This window comes from Oncorhynchus nerka, unplaced genomic scaffold (assembly GCF_034236695.1).
Source record: "Oncorhynchus nerka isolate Pitt River unplaced genomic scaffold, Oner_Uvic_2.0 unplaced_scaffold_1345, whole genome shotgun sequence".
NCBI classification, from domain to species: Eukaryota; Metazoa; Chordata; class Actinopteri; order Salmoniformes; family Salmonidae; genus Oncorhynchus; species Oncorhynchus nerka.
The window spans coordinates 29248-46842 of record NW_027040006.1 but is presented as its reverse complement, the minus strand read 5'-3'; the positions used below and the strand labels follow the sequence as shown (position 1 = coordinate 46842).

The 17595-nt window shown below is 47.5% G+C and overlaps 1 pseudogene; it reads left to right on the top strand.

Moving 5' to 3' along the window:
• LOC135568903 (uncharacterized) overlaps nt 1–17595 on the top strand; it is a 43881-nt pseudogene that overhangs the window by 9930 nt on the left and 16356 nt on the right.

The following is a 17595-nucleotide window of genomic DNA, read 5'->3' as shown; positions in this document are numbered from 1 at the left end:
AAACTGTGGTGTGTTAACTATGCTGTGTGTAAACTGTGGTGCGTTAACTACGCTGTGTGTAAACTGTGGTGCGTTAACTACGCTGTGTGTAAACTGTGGTGTGTTAACTACGCTGTGTGTAAACTGTGGTGCGTTAACTACGCTGTGTGTAAACTGTGGTGCGTTAACTATGCTGTGTGTAAACTGTGGTGCGTTAACTATGCTATGTGTAAACTGTGGTGTGTTAACTACGCTGTGTGTAAACTGTGGTGTGTTAACTGTGGTGTGTTAACTATGCTGTGTGTAAACTGTGGTGTGTTAACTATGCTGTGTGTAAACTGTGGTGTGTTAACTACGCTGTGTGTAAACTGTGGTGTGTTAACTACGCTGTGTGTTAACTATGCTATGTGTAAACTGTGGTGTGTTAACTATGCTGTGTAAACTGTGGTGTGTTAACTATGCTGTGTGTAAACTGTAGTGTGTTAACTACGCTGTGTGTAAACTGTGGTGTGTTAACTACGCTGTGTGTAAACTGTGGTGTGTTAACTACGCTGTGTGTTAACTATGCTATGTGTAAACTGTGGTGTGTTAACTATGCTGTGTGTAAACTGTGGTGTGTTAACTACGCTGTGTGTAAACTGTGGTGTGTTAACTGTGGTGTGTTAACTATGCTGTGTGTAAACTGTGGTGTGTTAACTACGCTGTGTGTAAACTGTGGTGCGTTAACTACGCTGTGTGTAAACTGTGGTGCGTTAACTACGCTGTGTGTAAACTGTGGTGCGTTAACTACGCTGTGTGTAAACTGTGGTGCGTTAACTACGCTGTGTGTAAACTGTGGTGCGTTAACTACGCTGTGTGTAAACTGTGGTGCGTTAACTATGCTGTGTGTAAACTGTGGTGCGTTAACTATGCTGTGTGTTAACTATGCTATGTGTAAACTGTGGTGTGTTAACTACGCTGTGTGTAAACTGTGGTGCGTTAACTACGCTGTGTGTAAACTGTGGTGTGTTAACTACGCTGTGTGTAAACTGTGGTGCGTTAACTACGCTGTGTGTAAACTGTGGTGTGTTAACTACGCTGTGTGTAAACTGTGGTGCGTTAACTATGCTGTGTGTAAACTGTGGTGTGTTAACTACGCTGTGTGTAAACTGTGGTGCGTTAACTACGCTGTGTGTAAACTGTGGTGTGTTAACTACGCTGTGTGTAAACTGTGATGTGTTAACTATGCTGTGTGTAAACTGTGGTGTGTTAACTATGCTGTGTGTAAACGGTGATGTGTTCTGTGTTGTTCCAGACTACTGGTGTTTGGAGGACCTCTACAGGGAGCTGGTCAGGGTGTATGTTGAGGCCATGGTGTCTCTCCAGGGTCGCCCTCCTGACCCAGCCACCGTGGAGGGATGTGCTCACCTCAAACCAAACAACTTCCTGCTTGCCTGGCACACGCCCTTCAATGAGAAAGGTCAGAGGTCACAACACATGTGTGAGGTCTGATGGTTTAGTAGTGTTCAGTTTAACCTGCACATGTGCAGTCTCTCTCTTTGTCTCTCCATGTGGTCGTTGTTCTGGTGGGTTCTCTCCATGTGGTCAATGTTCTGGTGGGTTCTCTCCATGTGGTCAATGTTCTGGTGGGTTCTCTCCATGTGGTCAATGTTCTGGTGGGTTCTCTCCATGTGGTCAATGTTCTGGTGGGTTCTCTCCATGTGGTCGTTGTTCTGACGGGTTCTCTCCATGTGGTCATTGTTCTGGTGGGTTCTCTCCATGTGGTCGTTGTTCTGACGGGTTCTCTCCATGTGGTCGTTGTTCTGATGGGTTCTCTCCATGTGGTCGTTGTTCTGACGGGTTCTCTCCATGTGGTCGTTGTTCTGGTGGGTTCTCTCCATGTGGTCGTTGTTCTGACGGGTTCTCTCCATGTGGTCGTTGTTCTGGTGGGTTCTCTCCATGTGGTCGTTGTTCTGATGGGTTCTCTCCATGTGGTCGTTGTTCTGATGGGTTCTCTCCATGTGGTCGTTGTTCTGACGGGTTCTCTCCATGTGGTCGTTGTTCTGATGGGTTCTCTCCATGTGGTCGTTGTTCTGACGGGTTCTCTCCATGTGGTCGTTGTTCTGACGGGTTCTCTCCATGTGGTCGTTGTTCTGACGGGTTCTCTCCATGTGGTCGTTCCATGTGGTCGTTGTTCTGATGGGTTCTCTCCATGTGGTCGTTGTTCTGATGGGTTCTCTCCATGTGGTCGTTGTTCTGATGGGTTCTCTCCATGTGGTCGTTGTTCTGACGGGTTCTCTCCATGTGGTCGTTGTTCTGACGGGTTCTCTCCATGTGGTCGTTGTTCTGACGGGTTCTCTCCATGTGGTCGTTCCATGTGGTCGTTGTTCTGACGGGTTCTCTCCATGTGGTCGTTCCATGTGGTCGTTGTTCTGACGGGTTCTCTCCATGTGGTCGTTGTTCTGATGGGTTCTCTCCATGTGGTCGTTGTTCTGATGGGTTCTCTCCATGTGGTCATTGTTCTGATGGGTTCTCTCCATGTGGTCGTTGTTCTGACGGGTTCTCTCCATGTGGTCGTTTGTTCTGATGGGTTCTCTCCATGTGGTCGTTGTTCTGACGGGTTCTCTCCATGTGGTCAATGTTCTGACGGGTTCTCTCCATGTGGTCGTTGTTCTGATGGGTTCTCTCCATGTGGTCGTTCCATGTGGTCGTTGTTCTGACGGGTTCTCTCCATGTGGTCGTTGTTCTGACGGGTTCTCTCCATGTGGTCGTTCCATGTGGTCGTTGTTCTGACGGGTTCTCTCCATGTGGTCGTTCCATGTGGTCGTTGTTCTGACGGGTTCTCTCCATGTGGTCGTTGTTCTGATGGGTTCTCTCCATGTGGCCGTTGTTCTGACGGGTTCTCTCCATGTGGTCAATGTTCTGGTGGGTTCTCTCCATGTGGTCATTGTCCTGATGGGTTCTCTCCAAGTGGTCAATGTTCTGGGGGGTTCTCTCCATGTGGTCATTGTTCTGACGGGTTCTCTCCAGGTTCTGGGTTTGGAGCAGCCACCAAGGCCATGTGTGTGGGGATGAAGTACTGGCAGCCTGAGAGGCTAGACCAACCTAGTGGAGGTCAGCATTGAGATGGGGCGCATGACCCACAACCACCCTACAGGTACCATACACCATGACCCACAACCACCCTACAGGTACTATACACCATGACCCACAACCACCCTACAGGTACCATACACCATGACCCACAACCACCCTACAGGTACCATACACCATGACCCACAACCACCCTACAGGTACCATACACCATGACCCACAACCACCCTACAGGTACCATACACCATGACCCACAACCACCCTACAGGTACCATACACCATGACCCACAACCACCCTACAGGTACCATACACCATGACCCACAACCACCCTACAGGTACCATACACCATGACCCACAACCACCCTACAGGTACCATACACCATGACCCACAACCACCCTACAGGTACCATACACCATGACCCACAACCACCCACCACCCCAGGTACCATACACCATGACCCACAACCACCCTACAGGTACCATACACCATGACCCACAACCACCCTACAGGTACCATACACCATGACCCACAACCACCCACCACCCCAGGTACCATACACCATGACCCACAACCACCCTACAGGTACCATACACCCCCACAACCACCCTACAGGTACCATACACCATGACCCACAACCACCCTACAGGTACCATACACCATGACCCACAACCACCCTACAGGTACCATACACCATGACCCACAACCACCCTGGTACCATACACCATGACCCACAACCACCCTACAGGTACCATACACCATGACCCACAACCACCCTACAGGTACCATACACCATGACCCCAACCACCCACCACCCCAGGTACCATACACCATGACCCACAACCACCCTACAGGTACCATACACCATGACCCACAACCACCCTACAGGTACCATACACCATGACCCACAACCACCCACCACCCTACAGGTACCATACACCATGACCCACAACCACCCTACAGGTACCATACACCATGACCCACAACCACCCACCACCCCAGGTACCATACACCATGACCCACAACCACCCTACAGGTACCATACACCATGACCCACAACCACCCACCACCCCAGGTACCATACACCATGACCCACAACCACCCTACAGGTACTATACACCATGACCCACAACCACCCTACAGGTACCATACACCATGACCCACAACCACCCACCACCCCAGGTACCATAGGCTACACATTATAGTATAGCCTGCTATTTAACTAGCCTGGTCCTACATCTGTTTGTGCTGTCTTGCTCTAGTGATTAGCCTGGGGACGAGGTTAGTGTCTTATCAACTCCTATAGGCAAGACAACAGCAACAGGTCTGGGAGCAGGTTCACTGGGTTTACCTGGTATTACCATCTATAATGACATGATAGTGACCTGGCTGATTTCAACAGGTCTGGGAGCAGGTTCCCTGGGTTTACCATCTATAATGACATAATAGTGACCTGGCTGATTCCAACAGGTCTGGGAGCAGGTTCACTGGGTTTACCATCTATAATGACATGATAGTGACCTGGCTGATTCCAACAGGTCTGGGAGCAGGTTCACTGGGTTTACATTTACATTTACATTACATTTTACCATCTATAATGACATGATAGTGACCTGGCTGATTCCAACAGGTCTGGGAGCAGGTTCACTGGGTTTACCATCTGTAATGACATGATAGTGACCTGGCTGATTCCAACAGGTCTGGGAGCAGGTTCACTGGGTTTACCATCTATAATGACATGATAGTGACCTGGCTGATTCCAACAGGTCTGGGAGCAGGTTCACTGGGTTTACCATCTGTAATGACATGATAGTGACCTGGCTGATTCCAACAGGTTTCCTGGGCTCTCTGACCACGGCTCTGTTTGCATCGTATGCGGTGCAGGGCAAACCGCTGGTGACCTGGGGTCGCGACCTCATGAAGGTCATCCCCAAGGCCGAGGAGTACTGTAAGAAGACCATACGCCACATGGCAGGTGTGTGTGTGTGTGTGTGACTATGTGTGTGACTGTGTTTGTGACTGTGTGTGTGACTGTGTGTGTGACTGTGTGTGTGACTGTGTGTGTGTGTGACTGTGTGTGTGACTGTGTGTGTGTGTGTGTGTGTGTGTGTGTGTGTGTGTGTGTGTGTGTGTGTGTGTGTGTGCGTGTGTGTGTGTGTGTGAAAAATAGACTGTGTGTGTGTGATTAAATGGTGGTGTATGTTGTGTCCACTGCAGAGTACCAGGAGAAGTGGTTCTACTTCGAGGCTAAGTGGCAGTTCTACCTGGAGGAGAGAGGCGTGGAGGAGGAGGGGCACAACAAGCCCCTGTTTCCTGACACCTACAACGCTGAGGAGACAGACAAGGTCATCCATTGGTTCCATTCTACCTGGCAAACTGGATATTTAAAGATATTTAACAGATGTATTTAACTCAGGTGTGTTCTCTCCTCTCTACAGGTGTAGAAGTATTTAACTCAGGTGTGTTCTCTCCTCTCTACAGGTGTAGAAGTATTTAACTCAGGTGTGTTCTCTCCTCTCTACAGGTGTAGAAGTATTTAACTCAGGTGTGTTCTCTCCTCTCTACAGGTGTAGAAGTATTTAACTCAGGTGTGTTCTCCTCTCTACAGATGTAGAAGTATTTAACTCAGGTGTGTTCTCCTCTCTACAGGTGTAGAAGTATTTAACTCAGGTGTGTTCTCTCCTCTCTACAGGTGTAGAAGTATTTAACTCAGGTGTGTTCTCCTCTCTACAGGTGTAGAAGTATTTAACTCAGGTGTGTTCTCTCCTCTCTACAGGTGTAGAAGTATTTAACTCAGGTGTGTTATCCTCTCTACAGGTGTAGAAGTACTTAACTCAGGTGTGTTCTCTCCTCTCTACAGGTGTAGAAGTATTTAACTCAGGTGTGTTCTCCTCTCTCTAGGTGTATAAGCGCTGGAGCTCAGAGGGCCGGGCTGGACGGAGGGGTCACGATGCTCCCATGATAGCCTACGATGCTCTCCTGGCCTCAGGCTCCGACTGGACCCAGCTCTGCCGCCGCGCCATGTTCCACGGAGGTAAGTGTGTGTTCTTGTCGTGTTTGTATATTTATTTGTGTGTGTGTGTGTGTGTGTGTGTGTGTGTGTTGTATGTTGTGTGTCCTTGCCATTAGTATCTTCTCTGACCTAGTCATTGTGTCCCCCAGGGGAGAGCAGTGCCACAGGGCTGATAGCAGGCTGTCTGTACGGTCTCCTGTTCGGCCTGTCCCAGGTCCCTGAAGGGCTGCACCAGGATGTGGACCGACGCACGCGGCTGGAGGAGCTCGGAGCCGAACTGTACAAGGCAGCCTCCGCAGAGAGGAGCACAGAGAAGTAACAACACCACCTGCCCACACCGCCCTCTTCTGGCCGACATAGGAACTACACATGAATGACTCCACCATGGCTGGCTACTGGCTGCTCACCTACCTACCTACCAGGTGGAGGCTGGTGGGAGGAGCTATAGGAAGACGGCTCATTGTAATGGATGAAGGGGAATACATATGCTTGATACGGTTCCATTTATTCCATTCCAGCCATTACAATGAGCCTGTCCTTCTATATCTCCTCCTACCAGCCTCCTCTGCTACCTACCTATCCCACAGCACTACAGCCCCCCTAGCCCGGCCTGTACCCTCCTCTCTGTCTCTCTCTCAACTGCTCCTGCTGGGGTCTCTGGAATAGTTCCTTTCCTGTTCCAATGAAGTGTTTTGTTTCAAAAAAAATTTTTTAAAGTCATTCATGTGTAACTGAATCAGAATCAGAATTGGAACTCTGAAACCGGATCTGTGATGTAACAATTCCATAGATTCCAGAGGCCCCAGGTGTTCTCATCTATAGATGAACGTGGACCAACTAACATCCCTACCTACTGTACACACACCAGTCCTGGGTTTAAAACATGTGATTGGAGACAAAGAAGACGGTCCTGTGTAAATGTGATTTAAACTTACAGGCTTGTTATTAGTCTGTCCCCCCCATACTGTACATGTTCCCTATATAGTGCACTACTTTTGACCCGAACCCTATGTGCCCAGGTCAAAGGTAGTGCTATTTGGGATCCACTCTTAGTCTGTTATTTGCACTTATCTCATGTTTTGGTCTATTATTGTCTGCTGTGAATTCACCACGAGTGTCGTGATAATAATCGTGTTATTATCAGATTAAAGTGAATATCTATATATTACCTCTGAGGTCCGCGTCTCTCTTTGCTACTGTCTTTATAATGCCGTAGAGGTCAGAGGTGTAACAATACAGAGGCGGATGCAAGATGCAAGCAACGATGGTTTAATGAATACAGGTTACAGCAGCAACAGGACAGACAGACTGTACTCAGACGGAATCCGACCCAGGGACTAGGGCGCATCCTCCTATGTGAGCGTGCTGAGAAACCCAGGGGAGAGTGTCCGGATGGGTAGGAAGGAGCACAGCAGATAATCCACACAAGGGCGGCGAGAGATGAGCACGGACACACGACACAACCTCAGGGAAGTAACAACGATCTGACAACAAGAAACACTGGTTACAGAACATATAAAGGGAAGATAAGTGATTCCAGCTGGCGCAGACAATCAGGCCGAGATTGGGAACCACGCCCACACAAACACGGGAGAGAGAGAGAGAGAGAGAGAGAGAGAGAGAAAAGGAAAGGAAAAGGAGGCAGTGGATTCATGAACCGTGACAATACCCCCCCCCCCTAGGAACGCCTCTTGGCGTTCCCAGGCGAATTTACCTGTCGATTGAAATCATCGATAAGGGAGTGATCCAGAATGTCCCTAGCAGGTACCCAACTTCTCTCCTCCGGGCCGTAACCCTCCCAGTCCACCAGGTACTGGAATCCGCGTCCCCTCCTTCTAGAGTCCAAAATACGATTGACAGAAAAGGTGGGTTCCCCATCAACAAGTCGTGGCGGCGGGGGAACCGGGACCGGTGGGTTAATGCGTGCCTGAAACACAGGTTTTATTTTAGACACATGAAAGGTAGGATGAATTCTCCTATACGCCGGAGGATGCTGGAGCCGGACCGTCACCGGACTAATGATCCTGGTGACTTTGAACGGGCCGATAAATTTGGGGGCAAGCTTGTTCGAAACGGATTGGAGTGGAATGTTCTTAGTAGAAAGCCACACTCTTTGGCCAACGACGTATACCGGAGGCTTCGACCGGTGGCGATCGGCCTTAGTCTTGGTGCGCGCCCCCACCCGGAGAAGAGTCTCACGGGCTCTGCTCCATGCGTGACGGCACCTCTGGATGAAAGCGTGAGCGGAGGGAACAGACACCTCGGACTCCGTACTGGGAAAGATAGGTGGCTGGTAACCTAAACTACACTCAAACGGAGAGAGACCCGTGGCTGCCACTGGCAACGAATTGTGAGCGTACTCAACCATAGAGAGTTGTTGACTCCAGGAAGAGGGATTCTTAGAAACCAAACATCGCAACACTCTCTCCAAATCTTGGTTGGCCCTCTCCGCTTGACCGTTGCTCTGGGGATGAAACCCTGAAGACAGGCTGACACTCGCTCCCAGTAACCTACAAAACTCTTGCCAAAACTTGGACACAAATTGGGGCCCCCTGTCAGAAACTACGTCCATCGGCAGACCATGTAAGCGAAAGACGTGATCCACGACAGTTACCGCTGTCTCCTTGGCCGATGGTAATTTAGGCAAGGGAATAAAATGAGCCGCCTTCGAGAACCGGTCCACCACGGTCAAAACAACTGCCTTGCCCTGGGAGGGCGGGAGGGCGGTAACAAAATCTAGCGCGATGTGGGACCAGGGTCTCGAAGGGACCGACAGCGGTTGGAGTAACCCATCTGGGGGTCGATTAGAAGTCTTCCCAGTGGCACAAACCGAGCAAGCCAAGACAAAACTGTGAATGTCACGAGCCATCAGTGGCCACCAAAAGCATTGCTTAACCAAAAGCTAGTGCGACTGACTCCTGGATGACACGCTACGCTGGAGCAATGCCCCCACCGAATAACATCGGACCGACACCCTCCGGCACAAACAACCGATTAGGCGGGCAACCGGGCGGAGGCGTTACCCCCTTCTAAGGCCGTTTTGACCCTCGATTCAACCTCCCATGTGAGTGTGGAGACCACTAGGGTCCCGGGTAGGATGCACTCGGGAGTGGATGGGCGTTCGGAATGGTCAAAAATGCGAGAAAGGGAATCTGGTTTGACATTCTTGGAACCCGGGCGATACGAGAGAGAGAAGTCAAAACGTCCGAAAGAGTGCCCACCGCGCCTGCCTGGAGTTGAGTCGCTTGGCGGTTCTGATATATTCCAAATTCTTGTGATCGGTCCAAACTATAAAAGGTACCCCCGAACCCTCTAACCAATGGCGCCACTCCTCCAGTGCTAACTTCACTGCCAACAACTCTCTGTTGCCAATGTCGTAGTTGCGTTCCCGCAGGTGATAACCGATGGGAAAGGAACGCGCAAGGGTGCATCTTGTCGTCAGAAGAGGAACGTTGGGAAAGTACCGCACCTACCCCCACCTCTGAAGCGTCCACCTCCACCACGAACTGACGCGAGGGATCGGGAGCTATGAGGATGGGAGCCAAACAAAGCGGCTCTTGAGTTTGACGAATGCAGCCTCGGCTGTATCGGGACCACCTGAACGTCACTCTGGGGAGGTTAAGGCGGTAAGAGGAGCGACTATCTGGCTAAAGTTGCGAACGAAACGCCGGTAGAAATTGGCGAATCCCAGAAACCTCTGTAGGGCCTTACGGGAATCTGGGCTTGGCCAATCCACCACAGCCTTAACCTTGTCAGGATCCATGCGAATACCTTCAGTCGAGACGATGTAACCTAGGAATGGAACGGATTGTGCATGAAAAATGCATTTCTCCGCCTTGACAAAAAGTCCATTCTCCAACAACCTCTGAAGCACTCGTCTGACGTGCTGAACGTGTTCCTGGAGAGAAGAAGAAAAAATCAGTATGTCATCCAGGTAAACATATATGAACTGATCAATCATATCTCTCAGCACGTCATTTACGAGTGCCTGGAAAACCGCTGGGGAGTTGGATAGCCCAAAAGGCATGACCAAATATTCGAGCGTGCCCTCTGGGGTGTTAAACGCGGTCTTCCATTCGCCCCCCTTATGCGAACCAAATGATATGCATTACGTAAATCCAACTTAGTGAACACGGATGCTCCCTGTAACCTTTCAAAGGCTGAGGACATCAACGGTAAGGGATAGGTATTCTTAACTGTGATGTTATTCAACCCACGGTAATCAATGCAAGGACGCAGAGATCCGTCCTTCTTCTCCACAAAGAAGAACCCCGCCCCGCTGGAGAAGAGGAAGGACGAATGAATCCAGATGCCAGAGAACCAGAGATGTATCTCTCCATAGCCTCCCTCTCAGGAACAGAGAGTGAATATAACTTGCCTTTAGGCGGAGACTCACCTGGCAATAATTCTATTGCACAGTCATAGGGACGATGCGGAGGAAGAGAAGCAGCACGGGACTTACTGAACACCTCCTTCAGGTCGAGGTATTCAACGGGCACGTTAGACAAATCCACTGCCTCCTCTAGAAACACAGAATCAGACACAGACGAACAAGCAGACACTAAACAGGACTCAAGACATTTGTTACTCCACATGGATATAGAGTTATGACCCCAGTCAACTCTGGGGTTGTGTTGGGTGAGCCAAGGGTGGCCGAGAACTAATGGTGCAAGGGGTGAGTCCATGAGTAGAAATGATAGTGTCTCAGTGTGATTGCCAGAAGTGATGAGTGTGATAGGTTCAGTGGTGTGAGAAATGTTGGGTAGTTCTTGACCATTGAGAGCGTTGACGGATATCTTGTGCGTGAGTGAGGTGATAGGAATCTGAGTTTGTGAGCGAGCTTGAAGTCCATGAAATTACCCTCTGCTCCTGAGTCCAGTAAGGCTTGGGTGTCGTGCGTGTGGTTGGCCCATCTTAGTCTTACCGGGATGAGAGTAGATGATGAGGTCTTCTCTGTGGTGACACCACCCGATAGTAGCCTCATTCTTACTACCGGGCCTAATCTTTTACCGGGCAGGAGTGGATAAAGTGGCCCGCTCTACCACAGTAGAGACAGAGTCCTTGGGATCTCCGCCTCTCCTCTCTTCCCGGGAGGCGAGCTCTCCCAGCTGCATGGGTTCGTGAGCGGAGGCTGAACTGGCCGTGTTCCCGCCGCTGGCATGCCAGCCCTCCGTGTCGTTATACGGTCTGTTAGGGCATGCTCGGCGGCCAACACGACTCAGACGAGCGTCGACCCTCAAGGCTAGTTCCACTAGTCCATTTAAACTCCTGGGAAGGTCCAGAACATAAATCTCCTTCTGGATCCGGTCCTCCAGCCCATGCAGGAACATGTCCCACTGCGCTCCTCGTTCCACTGACACTCTGCGGCCAGAGTGCGGAATTGGATGGAGTATTCCGATACTGAACGGTCTCCTTGGCGAAGGTCAGCGAGTAGTCTGGCCGCCTCCCTACCCGCCACGGCCCGATCGAAGACCCTTCTCATCTCCTCGGAGAGTGTCTGGAAAGAGGTGCAGCATGGGTCCTGGTTCGCCCACACCGCCGTTCCCAAAAGAGCCGCTTTGCCTGATAGCAGTGTGAGTACGAATGCTACCTTAGACTGTTCACGGTTGAAGGTCCGTGGCTGCAACGAGAAATGCATGGAACATCTCGTAAGAAAAGCTCTGCAATAGTCAGGATCACCTGAATAACCCTCTGGTGTCGGTAGCCGTGGCTCTAGCTGGGAATCCGGCTCTGGCGGGGCGGGTTGAACTGCCGGTGTAGGTGGCGCAGCGAGACCCCTCAGATGTTGTAATTGTTGGGTCAGCTGGGATACCTGCGTCGCAATGGCTTGTACTTCCCGACCTGTGCTGGAGATGTTCTCCTCTTGTTGATCCATTCTCGTGATACTACGGGAAATGAATTCGGTCAGACTCGTTGAACTCGCTGCATCCATGGTCTGGTCAGATCGTTCTGTAACAATACAGAGGCGGATGCAAGATGCAAGCAACGATGGTTTAATGAATACAGGTTACAGCAGCAACAGGACAGACAGACTGTACTCAGACGGAATCCGACCCAGGGACTAGGGCGCATCCTCCTATGTGAGCGTGCTGAGAAACCCAGGGGAGAGTGTCCGGATGGGTAGGAAGGAGCACAGCAGATAATCCACACAAAGGCGGCGAGAGATGAGCACGGACACACGACACAACCTCAGGGAAGTAACAACGATCTGACAACAAGAAACACTGGTTACAGAACATATAAAGGGAAGATAAGTGATTCCAGCTGGCGCAGACAATCAGGCCGAGATTGGGAACCACGCCCACACAAACACGGGAGAGAGAGAGAGAGAGAGAAAAGGAAAAGGAGGCAGTGGATTCATGAACCGTGACAAGAGGTCAATCCTAACTAACACCGGTGACGTGTCCCAATAATATCTCCTTTCTGCTGAAGTGTGCACTCCACCACCATATTTCTTATACCAGTCATTTCCTTTCAAATCAGTGAAGGGAAGTGAACAAGTGTACACTCTGGGAGGAAGGAGAGATGATTGGGACACCTCACTGTACCAGGACCCTAGAAACCACCATTCCACCGTTCCGAGGAAACTATGCAATAGTCTGTTTCTCTCTCTTCTCTTCTTACCCCCACTTCCCTGTTACAGATCAACTAAACAGTCCCTGCTAGAGATCAACTACACAGTCCCTGTTACACATCAACTAAACAGTCCCTGTTACACATCAACTACACAGTCCCTGTTACACATCAACTAAACAGTCCCTGTTACACATCAACTAAACAGTCCCTGTTACACATCAACTACACAGTCCCTGTTACAGATCAACTAAACAGTCCCTGTTACACATCAACTAAACAGTCCCTGTTACACATCAACTACACAGTCCCTGTTACACATCAACTACACAGTCCCTGTTGCACATCAACTAAACAGTCCCTGTTACACATCAACTAAACAGTCCCTGTTGCACATCAACTAAACAGTCCCTGTTACACATCAACTAAACAGTCCCTGCTACATATCAACTAAACAGTCCCTGTTACACATCAACTAAACAGTCCCTGTTACACATCAACTAAACAGTCCCTGCTACAGATCAACCTGTTATAGATCAACTAAACAGTCCCTGCTACAGATCAACCTGTTATAGATCAACTAAACAGTCCCTGTTACACATCAACTAAACAGTCCCTGTTACACATCAACTAAACAGTCCCTGTTACACATCAACTAAACAGTCCCTGTTACACATCAACTAAACAGTCCCTGCTACAGATCAACCTGTTATAGATCAACTACACAGTCCCTGTTACACATCAACTAAACAGTCCCTGCTACAGATCAACCTGTTACACATCAACTAAACAGTCCCTGCTACAGATCAACTACACAGTCCCTGTTACAGATCAACTAAACAGTCCCTGCTACAGATCAACTACACAGTCCCTGTTACAGATCAACTAAACAGTCCCTGCTACAGATCAACTACACAGTCCCTGTTACAGATCAACTAAACAGTCCCTGTTACACATCAACTAAACAGTCCCTGCTACAGATCAACTAAACAGTCCCTGCTACAGATCAACTAAACAGTCCCTGCTACAGATCAACCTGTTATAGATCAACTACACAGTCCCTGCTACAGATCAACCTGTTATAGATCAACTACACAGTCCCTGCTACAGATCAACTAAACAGTCCCTGCTACAGATCAACCTGTTATAGATCAACTACACAGTCCCTGCTACAGATCAACCTGTTATAGATCAACTAAACAGTCCCTGTTACAGATCAACTAAACAGTCCCTGCTACAGATCAACTAAACAGTCCCTGCTACAGATCAACTAAACAGTCCCTGCTACAGATCAACCTGTTATAGATCAACTACACAGTCCCTGCTACAGATCAACCTGTTATAGATAAACTAAACAGTCCCTGTTATAGATCAACTAAACAGTCCCTGTTACAGATCAACTAAACAGTCCCTGCTACAGATCAACTAAACAGTCCCTGTTACAGATCAACTAAACAGTCCCTGCTACAGATCAACTAAACAGTCCCTGCTACAGATCAACCTGTTATAGATCAACTAAACAGTCCCTGTTACACATCAACTAAACAGTCCCTGCTACAGATCAACCTGTTATAGATCAACTAAACAGTCCCTGCTATTGATCAACTAAACAGTCCCTGTTATAGATCAACTAAACAGTCCCTGCTACAGATCAACTAAACAGTCCCTGCTACAGATCAACCTGTTATAGATCAACTAAACAGTCCCTGCTATTGATCAACTAAACAGTCCCTGTTATAGATCAACTAAACAGTCCCTGTTACACATCAACTAAACAGTCCCTGCTACAGATCAACCTGTTATAGATCAACTAAACAGTCCCTGCTATTGATCAACTAAACAGTCCCTGTTACACATCAACTAAACAGTCCCTGCTACAGATCAACTAAACAGTCCCTGCTACAGATCAACTAAACAGTCCCTGTTATAGATCAACTAAACAGTCCCTGCTACAGATCAACTACACAGTCCCTGCTACAGATCAACTACACAGTCCCTGCTACAGATCAACTAAACAGTCCCTGCTACAGATCAACTACACAGTCCCTGCTACAGATCAACTAAACAGTCCCTGTTACAGATCAACTAAACAGTCCCTGTTACACATCAACTAAACAGTCCCTGCTACAGATCAACCTGTTACACATCAACTACACAGTCCCTGTTACACATCAACTAAACAGTCCCTGTTACACATCAACTACACAGTCCCTGCTAGAGATCAACCTGTTATAGATCAACTACACAGTCCCTGTTACACATCAACTAAACAGTCCCTGCTACAGATCAACCTGTTACACATCAACTAAACAGTCCCTGCTACAGATCAACTACAGTCCCTGTTACACATCAACTAAACAGTCCCTGTTATAGATCAACTAAACAGTCCCTGTTATAGATCAACTAAACAGTCCCTGTTATAGATCAACTAAACAGTCCCTGTTATAGATCAACTAAACAGTCCCTGTTACACATCAACTAAACAGTCCCTGCTACAGATCAACCTGTTACACATCAACTAAACAGTCCCTGTTACACATCAACTAAACAGTCCCTGCTACAGATCAACCTGTTATAGATCAACTAAACAGTCCCTGCTACAGATCAACTACACAGTCCCTGTTACAGATCAACTAAACAGTCCCTGCTACAGATCAACTAAACAGTCCCTGTTACAGATCAACTAAACAGTCCCTGCTACAGATCAACTACACAGTCCCTGTTACAGATCAACTAAACAGTCCCTGTTATAGATCAACTAAACAGTCCCTGCTACAGATCAACTACACAGTCCCTGCTACAGATCAACTACACAGTCCCTGTTACAGATCAACTAAACAGTCCCTGTTATAGATCAACTAAACAGTCCCTGTTATAGATCAACTAAACAGTCCCTGTTATAGATCAACTAAACAGTCCCTGTTACACATCAACTAAACAGTCCCTGCTACAGATCAACCTGTTACACATCAACTAAACAGTCCCTGTTACACATCAACTAAACAGTCCCTGTTATAGATCAACTAAACAGTCCCTGTTACACATCAACTAAACAGTCCCTGCTACAGATCAACCTGTTACACATCAACTAAACAGTCCCTGTTACACATCAACTAAACAGTCCCTGTTACACATCAACTAAACAGTCCCTGTTACACATCAACTAAACAGTCCCTGTTACACATCAACTACACAGTCCCTGTTACAGATCAACCTGCTACACATCAACTAATCAATTCTACACTGCTAGAACATTCACTGGAAATCTAAATCATCCCTAAATCTGCTGCTGCAGCCAATGTACTGAACAGGGAATTAATATTCTGTCATGTATAAAGAATTCATTGTCCATGGTAGAGGTTATAGTACAGAGATGGTAGAGGTTATAGTACAGAGATGGTAGAGGTTATAGTACAGAGATGGTAGAGGTTATAGTATAGAGATGGTAGAGGTTATAGTACAGAGATGGTAGAGGTTATAGTACAGAGATGGTAGAGGTTATAGTACAGAGATGGTAGAGGTTATAGTACAGAAATGGTAGAGGTTATAGTAGTACAGAGATGGTAGAGGTTATAGTACAGAGATGGTAGAGGTTATAGTACAGAGATGGTAGAGGTTATAGTACAGAGATGGTAGAGGTTATAGTATAGAGATGGTAGAGGTTATAGTACAGAGATGGTAGAGGTTATAGTACAGAGATGGTAGAGGTTATAGTACAGAGATGGTAGAGGTTATAGTAGTACAGAGATGGTAGAGGTTATAGTACAGAGATGATAGAGGTTATAGTTGTACAGAGATGATAGAGGTTATAGTTGTACAGAGATGGTAGAGGTTATAGTACAGAGATGGTAGAGGTTATAGTACAGAGATGGTAGAGGTTATAGTACAGAAATGGTAGAGGTTATAGTACAGAAATGGTAGAGGTTATAGTAGTACAGAGATGGTAGAGGTTATAGTACAGAGATGGTAGAGGTTATAGTACAGAGATGGTAGAGGTTATAGTACAGAGATGGTAGAGGTTATAGTATAGAGATGGTAGAGGTTATAGTACAGAGATGGTAGAGGTTATAGTACAGAGATGGTAGAGGTTATAGTACAGAGATGGTAGAGGTTATAGTACAGAAATGGTAGAGGTTATAGTAGTACAGAGATGGTAGAGGTTATAGTACAGAGATGGTAGAGGTTATAGTACAGAGATGGTAGAGGTTATAGTACAGAGATGGTAGAGGTTATAGTACAGAGATGGTAGAGGTTATAGTATAGAGATGGTAGAGGTTATAGTACAGAGATGGTAGAGGTTATAGTACAGAGATGGTAGAGGTTATAGTACAGAGATGGTAGAGGTTATAGTACAGAGATGGTAGAGGTTATAGTACAGAAATGGTAGAGGTTATAGTAGTACAGAGATGGTAGAGGTTATAGTACAGAGATGGTAGAGGTTATAGTACAGAGATGGTAGAGGTTATAGTACAGAGATGGTAGAGGTTATAGTACAGAGATGGTAGAGGTTATAGTAGTACAGAGATGGTAGAGGTTATAGTACAGAGATGATAGAGGTTATAGTAGTACAGAGATGGTAGAGGTTATAGTACAGAGATGGTAGAGGTTATAGTACAGAGATGATAGAGGTTATAGTAGTACAGAGATGGTAGAGGTTATAGTACAGAGATGGTAGAGGTTATAGTACAGAGCTGGTAGAGGTTATAGTAGTATAGAGATGGTAGAGGTTATAGTACAGAGATGGTAGAGGTTATAGTACAGAGATGGTAGAGGTTATAGTACAGAGATGATAGAGGTTATAGTTGTACAGAGATGGTAGAGGTTATAGTACAGAGATGGTAGAGGTTATAGTACAGAGATGGTAGAGGTTATAGTACAGAGATGGTAGAGGTTATAGTACAGAGATGGTAGAGGTTATAGTACAGAAATGGTAGAGGTTATAGTACAGAAATGGTAGAG